Source organism: Bufo gargarizans, chromosome 3 (genome assembly GCF_014858855.1).
Source record: "Bufo gargarizans isolate SCDJY-AF-19 chromosome 3, ASM1485885v1, whole genome shotgun sequence".
NCBI lineage: Eukaryota > Metazoa > Chordata > Amphibia > Anura > Bufonidae > Bufo > Bufo gargarizans.
Window position 1 is genome coordinate 245,260,710 of NC_058082.1, and position 17,057 is coordinate 245,277,766.

The window sequence follows — 17,057 nt, forward strand, 5'->3', positions numbered from 1 at the left end:
GTGGCGGCCACCACAAGCCTGGCCGGATGACTAAAAGCTTCAGAGAAAGTAGAGGGCTGTGCTTTGAGGGCAAAGTACTCCATTAGATGGACCAGATGGAGCTTCTGCCATTGCTGTTAAGCTAAGTTTTACCTGTTATTTGCACTTTATTTATTGCTTAATCTTTTATTTTGTTACTCTAAGTCCCCTGAATGAGTTGGCCTCAAGCCAATGAAACGCGTTCATTAACAAAGCCGGGTTCAGATACAGCAATCCGAACCCGATTAGTTTAACCCAAATTATAATGATGTAATGAATCAGCTAGTAAGTTGAGTCCCAGGTGATAGTGTGGATGGCTCAGTCACACCTTCAATTCCACAGAACCTAAATGATGACAAATTGTCTTGTTGACAGGATGCACAATGTCTAGCTGGCCGTGAAACATTCCAATACATAACTTTGGATTTATTTGTGATGTACTCTAATATTGTTACTTTTAATTTTCTAATGTGCACAAATTTATTTTCACAATATAATGAGGTTACTGATGTTGCAATTATGCATACTGAAATTGTATCTGTAGTGTATTTGTTCTGCAAAAGGGTTGCAGTGAAGTAACAAATTTGTCAATCCACCAAGACATTAAAAAAATCTGTAAGAGAAGGAGAGAATCTCACACACATGAGGTTCCCTAAATCTGAAAAAATGAATTCTCCATGTAAAGAAAAATAATTGGATTTCAGGAGACATCTAGTGACATTTATATTGTATTCATACAAGCCCTCAGTACAATATTTGTAAAGATGATATGTCAAGGCCATAAGTGCCATCATGTAAAATGTGAGTAAAGAGTACAAATATGGCAGATTACCCAGTGTCAGCCCAGCGGTCCGCTCCGGCGCTGCTGCCCCTACCCGCGGGCACGGATGCCGGGCTCCCTCTTACTCTCCTGCTGCCATGCACCGTGCTGACAAGCGCAGGCATCAGGTAGCTTAACTGTTGCATCTGAGTTCCATGCCAGAGTTTACTTCCTGCTGAAGACCTGTACTGTTGTTAGGGCTTGCATGGGTGTGTCTCTCCTCACTTGTGAGGCAGCACGTACACGCCCTCTGTCTCACCAGCCTATGGCTGGATTGCAGGAAGTATTTAAAGGCGCTTCTTACTACAGGAGGATGCCTGAGCAACTCATGGTCACTAGCTTGCCTAGTTCCAAGTGTGAAGTTGTTTTTCAAGTTCTGCTTTGCTGTGTGTGTACCGAACCCTGCTTTTGGAATTATCGGATTTTGCCTGTTTGCTGCCTGCCTCTCACCTCGGACTTCGTTTACGGACCTTGCTTGTTTGCCGCCTGCCTCTGACCTCGGACTTCGTTTACGGACTTCGCTTCCACTGACTCTGGGACTGCTCTGGAGTGGCGCTTCGCAACTACCATAACAGCCCAAGCCTATCCTCACCATCAGAGGCTGAAGACCAGGTAGTTGCTTAGTCACGCCCCTCCAGAGTATAGCCAGTAAGTGGCGCACTGGGTCCACACCTGCTTGCATAACACCCAGGGAAAGCTACAAAGAATTCTCATGTATATAAACTAATGTTGAAATGACTACTGGCTGGCTAATAGGGCATTTTGAGGCATATTTGTTTGTTGAGTTAGGAGACAAAAGTAGAGAGTAGTGGGGACCCATGCAGTATCAGAACAGTAGCAGCAGAGGACTGGTGGAGGTGAGTATATCTTATTTCTATGCTTTCATAAACCTCTGACCCCACTGCCAACTTTTTTTATTTATTAGCTGGAACAATCACTTAAGCCCTTATAGGGTGTCACTGATGATCTAGATTTTAGAATACAAAAAGATCCTACTTTGGCTAATTTTAGGTGTGACGTGTGTTTGTGTGTATGTCTGACACTGTCAATTGTGTAAGGTAATATGTGTGAGACTGACATACATGGTGTGGGCAAACATGCAGCTAAGGCTACTTTCACATCTGCGCTTTACCTTTCCGCTACTGAGATCCGTCATAGGATCTCAAAAGCGGATAGAAACACTTGCGTTTTGTCCCCATTCATTGTCAACGGGGACAAAACTGAACTGAATGAAATGGAATACATCAGAGTGCATTCCGTTCTGTTTGGCTGCGTCCCCATCGTGGACAGAATAACGCTGCAAGCAGTGTTTTACTGTCTGCGATGTGGTGCAGAGCAAGACTGATCCGTCCTGACACACAATGTAAGTCAATGGGGACGGATCCGTTTTCTCAGACACAATAGAAAACGGATCCGTCCCCCATTGACTTTGAATGCTGTTCATGACTGATCTGTCATGGCTACTGTATTTTAAAGATAATACAACTGGATCCGTTCAGAACGGATGCAGGCAGTTGTATTATCATGACGAAAGTGTTTTTGCTGATCCATGACGGATCCAGCAAAAACACTAGTGTGAAAGTAGCCTTAAATGTAGAAACCATACTTTAACATTAAATATGAAATGCAGAAAGCTTTTACAATGTGTAATTATAGAACACACTGTATTATAGCTGAACTTTTAAAAATATTATTTTTTTTTTTTATGGGTTTTCCAGGAGTACAGTATTGGTGGCCTGTCCTCAGGATTGGTCATTAAGCTCTGATCAGTAGGAGTCAGACTCCCGGCACCCACACGATCAGCGTTTTGAAGAGGTTGTGGCACTCTGTTGAATGCTGTGGTCTCCTCACAGCTTACCAAGCACAGCACCATACATTATATACTGTAGTTGCTGTGTTTAGTTTTGATTTAGTTTTGGTTTAAAAGTTGCGCATAGACCATGTTACCGATGAATGTTCTATTAATGACCTAGGAAGCGGCCTCTTCAAACAGCTAATTGGAGGAGTTGCCAGGATTTGGACCCCCACTGATCAGATATTGATGACTAGTGTTGAGCAAAGCAAGCTTTGGATCAAACTTGTTTTGAATGTTGTACTAAGATCCGTATGGGCTCCTGCAAGGTGAAAATTGTTATCTCCGAACTCTCGCGAGACTTCTGTGAACAACTTGGGCATTCGGTTTGACAATTTGGAAACAGTTTTAAAACTTGAATCCGAAGTCAGCTTCAGTACTGAGTTATCTCTGACTTTGGCTATAATCAATTCCACCTCATACATAATACATTTGATCGCTGTACAGCATTCAAACAAAGTTTTGACTGTAGCCACTTCAGATCTATGATCCGAAAGTCAGTTTGCTCAACACTATTAATGACCTAGAAAATAGAAGAAAATAGTTCCAGCACTTGAAATAAAACTCAGTTGCTTCTTGTAGCAGATGACTCACATAGACACAAACCTTCACCCGAGCATGGTCAACACGTTTCGAACACAGGTGTGTTCTCTTCAGCCTAAGAATCCAGAATGCCTCTCTCTGTAGAATATTTTTTTTAATATCTCCACCTCTAGGGGGGCCACCACTTTTTCTATTGCAAATGTTTGGAAGCTCTTCAAACTGCGGTCATGTAAAGATATAAAGTGTTTTTCTGCGTTCAATGTACCCAGGCAGGAAGGATTAGTTATATAATTAATAGGTTTGAATATTCTGGTTTTAAATTTCCTAGAACTGCCTACGTACATCAGATCGCAGACAACATACCGTATAATATTGACTATGCCCATTGTATTACAATTGATGTAACTTTTAATTGGAAACTCCAAGGTATGTTTTGAATCATGAAAACTTTTGACAGTCACACTATATTTACATGCTTTACATGGATGACTTCCACATCTTGAAAAACCCATGTATTTCAACCAAATATTGGTTGTGGTTTTGGTCACATTAGAGAAAAATGAGGGGGAATGAGTATTAGATAATTGTGTTTGTGTCTGTATTTCGCCATAGCAATCTGCACCTGCTAGGGGTTGTGCGGGCTGAATCCCCCAATATTTTTTCTTTGTAGTATATATTGGAGGCGTGGCGATCTCCAAGCAGTTATGCACACCTGACCAGCTAGTATGCCCTGGAGGCTGGTTTTAAAGTCAGTATAAAACTGAGTCTGCTTATATAGCACCTACCAGTAGCCATTAGGCTCCAGGAGAAGTATATAGTGGGCTCAGCATGCATGTTGGTACTTGGCATCCCTGGATCCGATGAAAGCTGTAATGGCACCGGATGGGGTTAAAAGCAGATTGTGCTTGGCGTGCATGCTGTACCTGCGCTCCCTGGACTTTGTGTGGCTGTCATGGCCCATAAAAGGTAGGAACTAGTGTTAGGGACCACTCATTAAGGCGACCTTGACGTGGTGAGTGGCTTATTACGCTTTGGCCAAAATGTACACCAATGCCTTATTCAACATCCAGCATAAAGGCAGGGCAGAGTGCTGGTTGCGTTTTTGAGTATTAGATAATGTTTGTGAACGTCTTGGTTGGTGTTGATCGAGCACCAAAGTGCTCGGGCCGAACACATTGGTATGCCCGTGTGCTCTACCGAGCACCAGAGCACAATGGAAGTCAATGGGAGAACCCCAGGCACCCCCTGCTTGGAAGAGAAGAGGGTGTCTGGTTCATAAAAAAAGATTAGAAATTGATGGAAACCCCATCAAAATGGTTTGAAAACAGCATTAAGAGGATGGCTGGATGCGTCTGGGACTCCTATTATCTATGACATACAATAGACAACCACACAAAGGCTATATACCAAAAGCCAGGTAAGTGGAAGCCAACAATCTATCCATGAGACAGATAACAGCATATCTTACAATGGTAGCCTTGTGCACTATGAGACATTCCAAACCAGCCCTCATCTGACTGAAAGCTAGTAAGCCTCAAAGTTGCTTCACATCTGTTGGATGGCTTGGGTGGACTTGCACACCTAGATCAATATCATTAGGGTGACAAAAAAAAATATGATTGTCCTAACATAATATTCAATAACCTTTCTATACAGTTTTGTCATGTAACCTCATTTGCATAAACATGGGCATATGGGAAAGACATGCTGAAAAACCATTTGCATGGAAAATTCGCGATCTACACTACTGATAAACAGCGCCATCTATTGGATTCATTGTCTTGTCATAAGACTATGAATCCAATAGATGGCGCTGTTCATGAGTCATGAACAGCACCATCTATTGGTTTCATAGTCTTGTGACAAGACTATTAGTCTTGTCATAAGACTATGAAACCAATAGATGGCACTGTTCATCTTGTTGGGGCCCTAGTAAGTGGGGCACCATGCTCAACAGAGTCCACATACCATGTAGCACTCAGCCTATAATAGCCTGCGCTAACACTGAGGTGTATATCGGATTGCTGCTATCATTCACACATCTTCTAGCACTTTATCTGTGGTAATATAAGCTTGCTAGGGTGTATCTGATGACTATTGCCCTGCTTGTAATGACTCATGAACAGCACCATCTATTGGTTTCATAGTCTTATGACAAGACTATGAATCCAATAGATGGCTCTGTTCATGAGTAGTGTAGATCGCGGATATTCCAATCGTGAATTTTCCATGCAAAAGGCGGTGTGGTACACGGTATATGAACTCTGTTGAGCAGGGTTCCCCACTTACTAGCGCCATCTATTGGTTCCACAGTCTTATGACAAAACTAATAGTCTTGTCATAAGACTCATTGTCTAATAGTATTGTCATAAGACTATGAAACCAATAAATGGCGCTGTTCATGACTCATGAACAGCGCCATCTATTCGTTTCATAGTCCTATGACAATACTATGAAACCAATAGATGGCGCTGTTCATGAGTAGTGTAGATCGTGAATCTTCAATGCAAATGGTTTTTCAGCTGAAAAACACAGCATATTCTGCTCATTCCCATATGTCTTTCCCATATGCCGATGTTTATGCGAATGAGTTTTTACATGAAATTTGTTTAAAATTAGTTATACCAGCGCACAACGTAGTGTGTGGCGGTATATAATCACACCCAAATATTACTGAAGGAGCACCCCAGCATCACCTATAGGCGTGGCAGAAGTATTCATGATCTTATGGTGCATAGCCACTATACACCAGTGGCCCAAAAGAAAACATGGCTTGAAAGAGGCATCAGTGGCAACTTTAAATGCGGAGGTTGCGTGGCGTGCCCCTTTATGACCAAGACAAAAATATTTAGGAGTAACAACACCGGCAAAATCTAAACAATAAAGGATTTCATCAATTGTAGAAGCATGGGAGTAATCTATAAAATCACATGTATTTGTGGAATAGAATATATTGGCAAGACAATCAGAGAACTGAGGAGGAGGATAGGAGAGCATGTCGGTGACGTAAAAAATCGGAGAGACACACCTGTGTCACGACATGTAAATACTGAACATGACGGAAAGCCTGACTGCCTCTCCTTCACGGGAATTGAAAGAATTAAGCCGGGAGTTAGACGGGGGGGATGTGGACAGGAGGATCCTCCAATGTGAAGCAAAATGGATCTTTTACTTGAAAACTGTCCACCCCTCCGGTCTAAACGAACAAGAAAATTATAGTTGCTTCATATGACTGCAGAGGTGCCATAATACAAGATAGCATACCTTTCCTGCTCTGTAGGGTTAATCCATGCGTACACCAAGCGTAGGGTAGGTATAGGCTATTTTTAATAGGAATCATTAACATTGAATTGCCAGTAAAAACATAGTTTTCCCTGGATTTTGTCGGCGCGACTGTACCGGGATCGGGGCATGTGCTTGGTCATCCTGTCAGATTAATATCCTAGTTTTATCAATACTTGCGATTGAGCAATAATAAAATAGCAGGCAAGTTATCAATTGCAGCTTATGGGCCATGCTGATGTGAGCTGGGCAGTTGCCAAGCAACTGGTGACGCTCAGACGCAGGTCCTTACCTCACTTCCGGTGAGCCTGCACCATGTGATGCCAGATTCCGGTCCGGTGGAACGCACGCGAGCGGCGTGCGTTCCACAGGCTATTTCAGACACTACGGCCGTTGCGGACAGGTGAGAGGGGTAATCAGGGGGGCGCACATGTACCGGGAGGTGGGGTATATTAAGAGGTGGACAGCAACCAACAATTGCTCACCCAGAGGACCATTTTTGGGTGAGACAAACAACTTACATGGGACACTTCTCATGTCATGGCCTGGATACGACCCATTGAATATCCAGAGTGAAAGTACGAGGCTAAACATTACCTTCTTCTTTCAGTAAGTATTCTGAGTCTTTATTATACCTATTTAAAGATGACACTCAGAATATTTAGTGATCTATATTTAGTATATATTTGTAATTTGTTTCTAGTTACCCTTGAATACATTGTTGAAGTCCCCTGATGAGGTCTGGATACTGAGACCGAAACATGGCATGTAGGGCTGTGCAATTAGGGTATTAATAGGATTAGGCCCCTACTGAGGGCAAGGTTCGGTATGGGGTCGCCCCTGTCGGGGCGGGTGCTCCATGTGTGCTAGGCAGGTGTTTGACTAGCCCCCAGCCCATCTGTAGGTAGGAAAGACACAATAGGGCTATACAGGAGTACCAACACTGCCATAGACACCAGCACCCAGGTCACGCAGATTCTGGTAATCATCGAATACCTGAACCGCCCTCCACAGGCCGTGGCATCCACCAGACGTGGTAAGACCAAACCATTTACTTACCTCAATGTGAGACACTATCTGTGAAGGTATATGTAATCATTGTTTGCTTGTGGAGGTACATGTAATTATTGTTGTAATAATTGTTGTTTTTCACCCAGTAGTAATTCTTTATTTTAAATGACTTAGTAAATGTTATATTTTAATAATCCTCATTCACATAAATAATTCAATGAAATTTGTTTATCAAGTACTACTACCGAACCTCCCTTGTCTGCCATTTTAATTACCACGTCATTAAGACCAGTTAGTTCTTTTAAAGAGGACCTTTCATGGTTTTAATTAATTTAGATAAATACCTTTACTTGCAGGGTACTGATGGCTCATGCTGCCATCCTGCCTGATTTTTTAAATATCGCTCCAACACCCCGCTGTGTCCCCCTATATTTTTCCGACTCAGTATGCTAATACTGAGCATAGGTACAGGGAGGAGGAGATGCCAGGGTTTCTCAATAAGCGCCTCCTTCTCCCTGGCTGTGCCGCGATCCTATCACAGTGGAGAGCGTTACAGCCAGGGAGATAAAAAAAAAAGCTCACCTTCTCCCTGCCTGTGACACTCTCCTCTGTGATTGGATCGTGGCACAGCCAGGGAGGAGACGCCCATTGAGAAACCCTGGCATCTCCTCCTCCCTGTACCAATGTTCAGTATTAGCATACTGAGCGGGAAAAATACAGGGGGGCACAGCAGGGCGTAGGAGCAATATTTTAAAAAATCTGGCAGGGTGGCAGCAGTAGCAGGGGGTGCCCCGCAAGTTACGGTCCATTCACACATCCGCAAATGGGTCCGTATCCGTTCCGCAATATCGGGAACGGGTGCAGACCCATTCATTCTCTATGGGGCCGGAAAAGATGCAGAGAGCTATGTGCTCTTCGCATTTCCGGAGCGCGGCCCCGAACTTTCGGGCTTCGGCTCCGAACTTCCGGGACGCAGCTCCGCAAAAAAATAGAACATGTCCTATTCTTTTACGCAATTGCGGATAAGAATAGGCAGTTCTATGGGGGTGCCAGCCGGGTGTATTGCGGATCAGCAATACACTACAGACATGTGAATGGACCCTAAAGGTATTTATCGCAATTAATTAAAAACCATGAATGGTCCTCTTTAAAGCAAATTTTTGTTTTGTCAATAGATATTTCTATGATGCTGAGGATTCAGCTGGACACTCGTGTACACACAGTGAGACTAAAAATAATTTTATGGAATTTTCCTTTAAAGAACAAGTCTCGCTAGTGTGTCTTACAAGTCTACAGCATGAAAATGAGGATTCAGCTGAGGGTAATATGACAAGCGATCATTTTAAGGTGTTAAACCCTCAGTTTTATTCTCTAAAATCTCGCACCCACAGTATGGATGTCTTTCAAGAAACTATAGAAAAGGAACTAGCTGCCATACATGATACACAATGTCATATAGTTACTCGTGATAATTTAACACATAAACAAAAATTAGCTTTAAAGGGAACCTGTCACCAGTTTTATGGTGTCCTAACTAAGGGCAACATAAATAAGTGACTGATTCTCTTAGCAAAATGCTGGGTCACTTTCTTTAATTGACCCAGTCAATCTGCCAACATCTTGTATTGAAAAGCTCCAGCTGATAATGATGAGTCATGACTATTTATGAGCTCCTGACTCTTCCCACCTACCCGCTGCTGATTGACAGTTATTTTTCATATGAATCAGCAGCAGGTGGGCAGGGGAGTGGCTATATCTCTGAATAAAAAAAAAAAGCTGGACTCACTGACATCACACTGGACTCAAATCAGCTCATTAGTATGTGGCATCTTTGTGTGTATATTATGAGGTAACCATCTGTCACACCAGTAAGTGAATACATCTAAGGCACTTTTTAGTAGTTAATGATTGTATATAATTAGTTAGATTATAATCAAATATCCACATGACAGGTTCCCTTTAAAAGAACTAGCTGGTCTTAATGACGTGGTAATTAAAATGGCAGACAAGGGAGGTTCGGTAGTAGTACTTGATGAACAAATTTATCATCAACAGATGATGGGTATATTATCGGATATCTCCAAATATCAAAAATTGTATAGTAATCCTTTGAATCAATACAAACATGAATATATTAAAATTCTCTGCAAAGGCAGAGATTTAGGATTTATAACAGACAGTTTGCTTTTTTGAATCCATGCTTTACCTAAAGTACAAAAAGGTTCTAATCCGGCTCCCCTATTACCTATAGTTTCAGGCATAGGTTCACTAACTGAAAGGCTAGGAGAGTGGTTGGATTCCCTTTTGCAACCATTGGTAAAAAGAGTCCCTGGTTATATAAAAGATACTTCGGACATGTTGAGATGCTTTTGTGATGTTAAATGAAGAATCAAATCTACATGGATAGCCAGCGACGTTGTTTCATTGTACCCATCAACTCCACATAATGTGGCCATTTTAGCGTTAGAGTATCATCTTTGACAATGCAAACTAAGAAAATTAATTGTATAATTTTTCCTTTTTATTTTGTTCACATTGTGCATTTTTCATACTGTGAACCTAATTTTTAGTAGGGATTATGTATTTGTTGCTATCTTACAGCCTGTCGCATTTGATGTAATTTTATGTGGATTCTATTTGTTATGTGTGGCAAGATCATGAGCATTCCTTGGCAGGGGGTGTGTATATTCCTACCCCCAATCTGATTGGGGGTGAGAAGTATATTTAAAGCCCTGCAAGGATAATCTCATTAGGTTACAACTAAGAACACACCTGTGTTCGAAACGTGTCAACCATGCTGGGGTGAAGGTTTGTGTCCATGTGAGACATATGCTACAAGAAGTGACTTGATTGGCACATTCCGTGCACAGGGCTGTGGATTATGAGGTGAGCTGGATTCTCTATAATGGATATTAATGACCTACCCTGAGGATAGATCATCAAACAGCAGGGAATCGTACTCACAGAATAGTGTACAAAAAGAGCAGCAAATGCAATGTTTCGGCTATGAAATAGCCTTTATCAAGCATATCAACAAGTGATAAATCACATACATATATAGTGCATGTGGCACCTCCCAATACTTCTAGGAGGCCAATCAGACATCCACCAAATACCTCAATTCACCATCAGCGTGCCATTGATGCTATTGCGCATGTCTGAGGCGTCATCACAGGGTGCCATGTATATCTCCAAGTGCCCAACTGCGCATCACTCATTGCTGATATGCTTAGGGGACAAACAGCTGCAGAGCTGACCAGACTGAACTGTGGCTCTCACCATTCAACCTAGAACCAGGCATGGTTGTGTCTAATAATGTCCGGAACTTGGTGGAGGCTTAGGAGTTCGGCAAGCTCAGACACATCCCATGCCTAGCCCATGTGTTCAACCTTGTGGTTCAGTGGTATCTCAATACCTACCCCAATTTGCCTGAGTTCAGCCGGTCTGTCAACTCTGCAGCAGCTCACCGGCTGTTGTGCGACGTGAGCACGTGCTGGAACTCCACGTTCCACATGTTGGCCAGGCTTTGTGAACAGCAGAGGGCAGTAGTGGAATACCAGCTGCAACAGTATCGTAGCTTTTCCAGTCAGCTTCCGCTAATCAAATGCGAGGAGTGGGCATGGATTTCTGACCTCTGTGAGGATTAAATACATTTTGAGGAATCAACACAGATGGTGAGCGGCAATAACGCTATCAGCGTAACCATCTTACTTCTGTGTCTACTCAAACACTTGATGCTCACAATTAAGGATGACGCTTTGCATGTGGAAGAGGTGTAAATGGGGGAAGACATTACACAGGGTGATAGCCAGACCACCCTCAGTTCGTCTTCTCAGCGTGAATTGGACAATCAAGAGGAGGAGGAGAAGGAGCAGGAGACGGTTGCCTCTGCTACAGAATTTTAATTCCATCTGTTCTGCGTGGGTGGGCATATCATTTTTTAGAGGGTCAGGCTCACCAGCAGACCTTCACCTACAATATTTTACTGGGTCAGCTCACCAGCAGGCCCGCACAGAAAATCTTTAATATTTTAGACCGCTCAAATCATGATTTAGCACAGTTACCCAATGTAAAAATAGTACCTGTATTGTGTTTTTCACATGTCCACAAACTGAAAAATACATTTTATAACTATATGCAAATTAGGGCCTGTAAGTGCCCAGGCCCCTCTCTGGTGTGCCCAGATAACCGAACCCTTTGGATTTCTTTGACCCGTCCTCCTCTGGTTTAGATCTCATGTGAGCGCCGGTCACGCGTATGTGCACTGCTCTGCCCACTATGAATGGTCCTTAAACACATAAAGTAGGTGACAGACTCCCTTTAAAGCAAAGTATAACTAAACATTTGCATACAACATTGTCATAACAAAATCATACTTACTGAAAATTTGCTCATGAGAGTATAATAAAGAACATGAGAAAACCAACAGTTTTAGTTGACGTTTTCAGTCAAGCTGGATTTCTTTTGGTGTTAAGACCTTTTTACATATACTGAGGATCACAGTAAATTTAAAGAGGACCTTTCATGGGTCTAGAATTTATAAACTAAGTATCAGGGTATGTAGGGCATACAGCGGGGATCTAATAGCACTAACTATTTTTTTTTCTGGGTGGCTGCTCCGTTCGCCCGCTGTGGTCCCCGTTTAATTCTCCCACCCTGTATGCTAATTTTTGCATCGGAACAGGTAGGAGGAGATAGCCCTGTTTTCTCTCTGGCTGTGACGCTCTCCGCTGCGATTGGACCGCTCACAGCCAGAGAGAAGGAGGCAGTGTACTGCAGAAATTTGCATACTGGGAGGTAGAATTTAATGGTGGCCACAGCAGGCGAACGGAACGGTGCCCAGAAAAAATAATAAGTGCTATTAGATCCCCGATGTATGCCCTACATACCCTGATACTTAGTTTATAAAGTCTGGACCCATGAAAGGTCCTCTTTAAGCATGAGCATTCCTACCAACTCTTGTTCCTGATCAATGAGCAAACCAATGTTCATAAGGTGATCACATCTTTTATGTGGCACATAAAATCATCGTTTGCTAGTAGCAGATCATCATGTGTACACAGAGATCTGTTGCCGGCAGATAATGAATCTGTATAGGGATGGATGATATAAGTAGGGACTGCTCATTCCTATACAGAGGAGATGATTGGTGCATATAAATGCAGCTCTCCCCTCTACCCAATGAAAAGCAATTATCAGGAACAACTGGTTTATTCCAGATAATTGCCTATCAACCGACCAGTGCCAAAAGCCCACTGTGTTTTTCAAAGCTACACTATAACAGTTTTAGTACCCTGTGATTTATTTTTGCATACTGAGTACAATTTCAGGGAGGAAAGCCAATAATCACTCTTTGTATGTGTTCTGTAATTGTTAGTACAATGTATCACAGATTATCAGCTTCACAATACCACAAAAAGCAACTCCAAAATAAAAAATATAGGCACGATTACATCAAAAATAGATCATTTAGAATTGCATAAGCCCTTTGTGCAAGATTAGCAACAGTGCTCATTCACGGAACTGACAAGCTGACAAACACTTTTATAGAAGCATATCCTTAATCAGGCTTGGTGAAGGCAAATCCATCAGGAGATTTAAAGGGGTTGTGCCAGTAGTATAAATATATCCCACCCAACAGATATTGCTGTTATATCACTTTACCCACATACCACCATTTAGCAAAGCTGCCTTATTCTAAACTTATTAGCCTACTATTGTACCCTGCGGCACATCTGTTTTGATATTCAGTTGTTGTAGGATACATCCTGCATTGGAACCTAGAAGCAATAAAACATAGGAAATGTCATTGGTAAGAACAAATGGCGTTGTTAGTGTCATATGATCTTCTCAGGACACATCTAACTGTCCTAAGGCATGATGGGACAGCAGACATTTGACAAATGATAAAGTAGGATTTAAGCAAAAGAAAACTGAAAACAAGGTACATTTGTAAAAAATAAAATCTAAGGAGGAATTGAAGCTAGAGTAATTAAAGGAGTTGGCCACCTTCTGGTTACTAATGTAGTCTTTGTTGAAATTCTGCACCAATTTTGCACTATTTTCTATATTTCATGAGGTATACTCCCTTATTTACTAAATCTTGTGTGCTGTCCACATAGAGGTCCTGTCCATAAAATGGCTGCTTATGGAGGGTCAGGTTACCAGCACCTTCCTTCTGCACTTGTTCTGCTGTGATTTTAGAGTAGGTGGAGTGTGTTTGAATGCAGTTTCTCCTTCACTTGTGTAAACTATATCCAGGTGCCTAGACTTTTGTACAATGAGAACTAGCGTTTCTTCAATCACACACATTCTGTTGTAATAATGTAATTGAGGATTTCGTTATTATATTCTTATAACCCTTTATAATAATTATTTGTTCACACAGGTTTCGTAGATGATTAAGCAGGTTAGATCTACAATTGATCCGCTGTAAATTCTTGCTTGCTGTGACATCTACAGTACAACCCCCAACCTTAGATCCTTTTGCAATAACAAGCAGTCAACGGAATGAAGCACTGAGGGACAACTTTTAAGAGTATTTCGAAAACTCAAGCACTGGGTATAGAATCTTTATCTTACCTTGAATAAGTGCTTTCTGATACACCGTGTAAGACTTGTGAATTCACTGTAAGTATTTTTTGTTTGTTACATCAATTAGTCATAATTGGCCTACTTAATATTGTGTAGGTGTCCCTTATGGTGCCGAAACATGGAAGCATGGACTTAACCTTTGAAGGTGGCATGTGGCACCAACTGTTAGCAACAGGTCCTGATCACTTCAGGTGACTTTCCAAAATAAGCTCTCATGTGACCAGATGGTCTAGCCTTCACTCTCATGTGCATAAGTGAGCTTTGGGTACCATGACCCTGGTGCAGGTTCAAGAGTTGCCCCATCTTTGACCACTATTAGTAGGTACAATACTAACCACCACAGCATAGGGGATAACTAGCAGATCTCTGTGGGTCCGACTGCTGGGTCCCCTACCAATCCTGAAAACAGGGATCCTGTTCCTCCCATCTGAGATCTGATGAAAAACCTTGCAAACTTGGCACAACCCCTTTAATGTCACAAACTGATTGTTCATTTGCTGTGGAATGAAAGGTATTAAGTAAAAAGTGGGAGCAAAATGAAAAAGTCCACTTTTTGCTGTAAATTAGACTGGGTGTGGCTGTGGCCTCTCTATTAAGCCTCATGCACACAATAGTATCCTTATTTCAGTCCGCCAACCACAGTTTCACAAGATACGGATACCTTCCGTATGCATACCACTTTTTTTTACTCCCATCAGTAGAAATGGCTATTCTCGTCTACAAAATGGACCAGAATAAGACATGTTTTAAAATTTGTAGAAAGACCGCATGGATCTGCCAGAAATACGTGTGCATGGCCCCAAAGTAATGAAAAGATCTGTCTGCTATCCACCAAAAATGCAGATAGTGCACTGAAGAAGGCAAAAAATTTCCAATTTTTGTAAAGATTTGTAAGAGGAATAGTCTATAGAGACATTAAAACTTGGCTGATGGAGGATACAAATGTAATGTTGTTTGTATTGTTTGCGGTAAGAAAGTGAAGAAGGTTAATATTGGAAGGAATCGTGCTTTCATGCTTTGTGATATTTTTCTTATATTTGGTATTATTCATATTATTGCATAGTAAGGGAAAGGAGGGAAAACGATAAATTCATTTAGGTGTTTGGAGTGGGTGTGGAATGAGGATATGCTGCCTTTATTAGCTATTGTTATTATTAGTTATTCCATGTATTATGTTTTATTTATTGTGTTATTGTTTTATATGTATTATTAGTAGTGATGAGCGAATCTCAGGATAAATTAGATTTGCCACAAAGCTGAATTTCCTTGTGCTTCATGGTAGAGAATCGATTTAACCTGAAATAGTGTAAAGTACAAAAAAATAAATCATACTTACCCTATCCATTTGCTCGCAATGGGATGGCCGCTGGCATCTTGCTTTAATATCTTGCACGAAATACCATGCACAGGAACGTATGACGTCACCATGCAAGCCGGCATGATGACGTCATCTTGGGCCGCGCAAGTTTTCACTGTTAGATCTTCTGGGGCAAATGGATCAGGTAAGTATGATTTATTAGTATTTTTTATAAATTTTACACTCTGTTATTTTTATCAGATGCTGCGATCATGTATGAACGCGGCATCTGAGATGTACAATAATGGAGAGTGGCGCAATCGCCATTCCTGTCATTGCACCCATTACTTACAAAGAAATGTGCTTTGTAGCGAAGTAATTCGTCAAAAAGGTGATTTTATTTATTTTTTATTAGTTAACTTTTCCAATTATTCGCTCATCTCTACTTATTAGGTTTGTTGTATGCTTTCTGTTTGGTGTGAAGTTGTGCGGTGAGGGGAGATGAATGAGGTAAGAGATACAGATGTAGCAGTTCTGAACTTGATTGTGATATCATCTCACAGCATGATATTAACTGATAGTAGCTATTATGACAATTAGCCACTTTATTAACAGACCATTTTCAGTTTTCGTGTTTTCATTTTTTTACTCCTGGCCTTCCCGGAGCCGTAACTTTTTTATTTTTACATTCACATAGCTGTAAGGCGGCTTGCTGTTTGGAGGATAAGTTTCTAATGGCAAACAATGTATTGGGATGCTGGAAAAAATTCCAAATGGTTTGAAATAAAAAAAATAAAAAAACAAGACGATGCAATTTTTATAGTTTTTCTTGTGTTTTAATACTTAAAAAAATTACAAAAATGTTTTTTGATTTGTATCGTCATATTCTGACCTCCATAACTTTTTTATAGTTACATCTACGGAGCTGTGTGAGGGCTCAATTTTTGTAGATGCAGTGGTGCCTATTTTATTTTTTTAAATGGATAATGGGGAGTAATTCAAATTTTATATATTTTATTTTAATTCTTTTGTATATTTTTAAAAACTTTTTTCACTTTTTTAAAGTTTCCCAAGGAGACTTGAATACACGCTCTTCAAATCTCTTCTCCCGTAGACTCCAATGAATAACAAAATATTCCTATGGAGCACAGCACTCTTGGGCAAAGCAACTCATAAGTCATGGTCACAATTGACCATGGTATCTGAGGGCTACATTTTGGAGATTAGCGTTATTGCTAATCAAAGACATTTCCTCCAGTTGTCTGCTGTTATTCTAAAACAGCATAAACCTCGTGGCTCTGGCACCTGTTCCACTCCAGAGCAGGCGCCATCTTTAACCCTTTCCTGACTGCCATACGCCTATATACATGCTATTTGCACATGCCCCGTGCAGCTAGCACATATATACATGTGCTGGCAGCGCTTTAATCCCAGCGCTAATCAGCACTGGGATTAAAGCTCCTGCTCCTGCAATCTAGCAGGAGCAGTTCGGGTCCCGGCTGACAGACGCAGCAGGGACCCTGAGGAGAAGACAGGAGCAGTTTATTACCACTTCTGTCTTCTCCTGTGTCGGCAGGAGGACATCACTGCATTAGCACAGGGGGAGGAAGCAGGAAGCTTCCTCTGTTAGTCCCGGCGGT

General features: G+C 41.5%; 1 protein-coding gene across 4 annotated transcripts in view; it reads left to right on the top strand.

Moving 5' to 3' along the window:
• LOC122930967 (toll-like receptor 8) overlaps positions 1–17,057 on the top strand; it is a 50,941-nt gene that overhangs the window by 8,295 nt on the left and 25,589 nt on the right. For 3 of the 4 annotated variants that reach the window (XR_006388196.1, XM_044284777.1, XM_044284775.1), the window contains one exon: positions 13,915–14,156. The exons of the other annotated variant lie outside the window; for it this stretch is intronic. The gene's annotated coding sequence lies outside the window, so the exon portion shown is untranslated. The remainder of the gene's footprint in view (positions 1–13,914; positions 14,157–17,057) is intronic. 4 annotated transcript variants of the gene reach the window in all.